The following is a 4,002-nucleotide window of genomic DNA, read 5'->3' on the forward strand; positions in this document are numbered from 1 at the left end:
GAAGGCGGGCTGTTTAAACCGACCTGGGGTGGCCTGGGTCGACACTCTGTGTCCCAAAGGTGACATTGGCCTGGAGACCTCTCTGGAGCAGTTCCGCTCAGCACACAGGCGACCACCTGCGGACCCCCACCGAGTGGTTAGGCTCGAGGGGCTCTTTCCAACCTCAACCTCCATGGAGACCCCAGGGCAGCTTGAGGGCCGAGGAGAAAGCACTGCCCCTTCTCGGGGCTTCCCTGGCTTCCCCCGAGCTCTTTGGGGAAGCAGCAGACACTTCATGAGAGGGGTCCTTTTCTTGAGGAGACCGGCAGAAGGGAGCGGCTTGTGTCCGGCCCTGTCACACCCCTGGCACCTGCCCATCACACACACCACCCCAGGCAGAGAGAACCAGGCCTGCCTGTTTGAAGTGAAGTAGGGAGCCCTGTGCCTGGAGCCAGGGCATCACTACCACCTGCTCTGGGCCTCAGCAGCCCTGTCTGCAAAAAGAGGTTGGGACCAGCTGCAAGCATCAGCACTCAAAAGTTATCCCTGGCCAAGGGGTCAAAGCTCTACCAGTTCGCTCGCCGTTTGCAAGTGGCATAACCTTGTGGAGGGTGGCATGGTAAGGTGGCGCAGAAGGCAAGAACAATGAGGGTGGTGATGGCTGAACCCACCCTCCCAGCGGGCCAGGGCAATCGAGGACCACCTAGCTCAGTGGTTCTCCACCTTCCTAATGCCTTGACCCTTTCATACAGTTCCTCATGTGGGGGTGACCCCCCAACCATAACATTATTTTCCTTGCTTCTTCATCACTGTCATTTTGCTACTGTTACGAATCAGGTGACCCCTGTGAAAGGGTCGTTCAACCCCCAAAGGGGTCGCGACCCACAGGTTGAGAACCGTTGACCTACTGCAAGACGCTGGGCTGACTGGTTGCCCACTTGATCTCCCCCAGCCCATGCAGTTGGTGTCCTTGTCCACACAGGGGATGGAAACAGCCTCAGATCTAGCAAGGTGCCCAAGGTCCCCCCCACAGACCAAATCCCGGAGCCAGAACTGAAACCTGCCGGACTTCAGCTGGGTTCGTAGCCTGCATCCCATCCCACACCGTCCTCCAGCCCCTCCCCAGATGGCCGGTTGTCCGGGCATTGCCTGTCTGTGTATGGCCGGCTTGGCCTGCCGCCCGGGAGCCCTGGAGAAGTGTGGGTATGTGCTGGGCTGTGGTCTACAAAGGCCAGAGGTTCAAAACCATCAGCCACTCAGCGGGAGAAAGAAGAGGCTCTGACACTCGAGAACCCACCGGGGCCAGATCGTTTCCTTATGAGTCGGCATCAACTCCACGGCAGTGGGTTTGGGGGTCACCTTCCTCTGCCCCGGGCAGCTTCTTCACAGAATGCCCCGCTAGCCATCGGAGAGCAGGTTCTCTTCTCTCTGTTCCCGGGTCGAAATTTAAGGGGAGGCCCCCATCTTTTAACAGACGTGGCACTCAAACCTTGGTGCTAGTCTTTTGGGTGGTGGTGTTCGGTGCCCTCCCGTCGGTGCCAATGCCTGGGGAGCTTGTGCAAGACAGACGGGAGAGCAACTTGATCCTGCTCTGTCCCCAAATCCGTTTATGTTGAAGCCCCTTGTTGTAGCCACTGTGTCTGTCCATCCTTCTCCTTCCTCGAGGGTCCTGGGTTTGGATGTCCCTTCATTGTAGCAAGCATGATGTCCTTTCCAGGGACTGGGCTCTCCTGCTAGTATGTCCGAAGCATGTGATGAAGTCGCACCCACCTTGCTTCTAAGTGTTTGGGGGAGGGGGCTGGTTATTTCTGTGAACTCAGGTCCCCACTCCGTAGTTTCTCTGGGTTCAACTGGTGGATTTGAACTGCTGACCTCTGGGCTAGTGGCCAAACCCTATGCCACCGCCCATGCTTCTGGATTGGGGAAGGAAATGGGTAACCACCAAACAAAAGTTCACCCTGAGCACAGTTTTGGGACAGAGAGGATGTAACTCTTGGAGAGAATTGGGATTGTTCCAATTATCTGTGTTTTATTAGGTGATCAGACCTGGCTTTGCAAACCCTGTTTTATCCTCCCTGTCAGTTTTAAGGTGAATTGGGCAGGCAGAGAGGCTTGGGTTTGGCGCTCGGGCCCTGCTCTGGGGTCTCACCGGGGCTTCCTGGCAGCTGGAATTGCGGAAGGGTCCCTTCTCTTTAGACCCTCTCGTTCCTGACTTTGAAAACACACCATAAGATCCACAATCCTCCTCATGTACAAACTTCTGTGGCCCCTGGGAGGATGCCGCTTGAACCACACCAAACTCACTGAGTGGACTCCACCTCAGAGTGACCCTCTAGGGCAGGGCAGGCTGGCCCCTGTGGGTCTCCGAGACGGTCACTCTCGACAGGAGTAGAAAGCTTCATCTTTCAGGGGCCAGCCCCCCATCCCCACCCCAGATCCCCGTGAGCTGACCCGAGGGTTTCCAAGGACAGGTGCTTTCAGAAGCAGTTTGCCAGACCTTGACTCAGAGGCTCCTTCGGGCAGCTGGAGCCTCTGGTCCTGTGGGAGCTTGGCCCCGTTCTAGCGCTGACGCTGCGGTTGGAGCCGAGCTCATTTCGTTCCGAGGGCTCGTCTACGGTTTGACCTTAACGTCTTTCTGGTTTGTTTTCGGCCTTGGCCTGGAGGCTCAGGTTCCAGCCAGGCCCCGTGTCTCGAAACAGGGGTTTTCAAACTGGCTTTCCCAAAGGTGGTCTGGTCAGGGCGTGGGGGGATGTTGGGAGTGGGGAGTCAGCTGCGGTACTTTACGGAGAATTTCTGTGTCCTTAGAAAGGGTTCCGCTTCTTAGAACAGCCACAGCGACCAGGGCAGCAAGGGCTTGGGGCCAATGCCCAGTCCAGGATGGGGCCATCAGACGTCAAGGCCCAGACCTGGCTGGGCTGTGGCCCTGGTGTGGCCTTGGGCCAGCTGCTGCTCGGGGCTGGAGCTGGTCCTCCCGCTCCCTTCCCCGTGCACCATCCCCCATCCTCTTCCAGCCCTGTCCTCAGTTTAATGTTTCCCTCTGCGCATAAAGGTAACCTAGATACAGGCAGTCAAACCCGCAGGAGAACCGTGAGACCACCCGCGTCCGTAAAGGGTTACTGGGGTGGGGAGCCTTTTTCCTGCCAAGGGCGGTGTGGACATGTAAAGCATCCTTCCGGGCCACAGTGGTCAACTAGTTCCTTAGCTCACCCCTCAGGGGATGGCCACAGCGGCTTCTCTTGGGTGAGGGGTGGATGTCCGCTGGTTTTGACGATTTCTCCGGCCCTACGTCCCCCACTCCTGCTTCACAGTCTCACAAACACAGAGTCCGAATGGACGGGATCGTGGTGGCATGGGTGGGCAGTCGGGTGTCAGATGCTTGGGAAGACTCTGCAGCCACTCCGTGGGACCTCTCTGTAAAGGTGTGGGCATGGGGAGCCCGGGGTTTGGTTCAACTTGGCCCTATGAGGCTGCTGTGCATCAGGGTTGAACTTTGTGGTTGTTGGAAGATGTTTAGAGTTCCTGGAAAGGAGGGGGGAGGAGGCACGCATGGTTAAGTGCTTGGTCACCAACCTAAAGGCTGGGGGTTTGGATCCACCTTGTGCTCCTACGGTCACGGTGACCTGCCCCATCACTGAGTGGACATCGAGCCGACAGCCACAGGGAGGGGCTGCTCGAGGCGAAGCCTGACCATCTGTTTCTGAAAGATCACGGCCACGGGTGCACCTGTCACCCCACCCCCAGCCCCCCAGAAGCAGATCCACGGTGATGTGATGGCTCGTGTGTCAGATGCTTACCCAGTGCGGGGCCCATTAGAGGTGTTCGCCACCCTTTGTCATTATGTTCCTTTGTTGTGACGGTTGCCATCGCCTCCCTGGCTCGTTCGCCTGTAAACCTCGGCACACGTTAGCACAGTGACAGTCCCCGGCCCATCGCTAGGCGCCCTGGTGGTGGTAGGGGTTATGCACTGGGCTGCTGGCCTCAAAAGACTAAAGCCGCTGGAAACACCAGCTGCTCCACGGGGGG

This window comes from Echinops telfairi, unplaced genomic scaffold (assembly GCF_000313985.2).
Source record: "Echinops telfairi isolate 266 unplaced genomic scaffold, ASM31398v2 ScPeMD7_3533;HRSCAF=4204_1, whole genome shotgun sequence".
Taxonomy (NCBI): domain Eukaryota; kingdom Metazoa; phylum Chordata; class Mammalia; order Afrosoricida; family Tenrecidae; genus Echinops; species Echinops telfairi.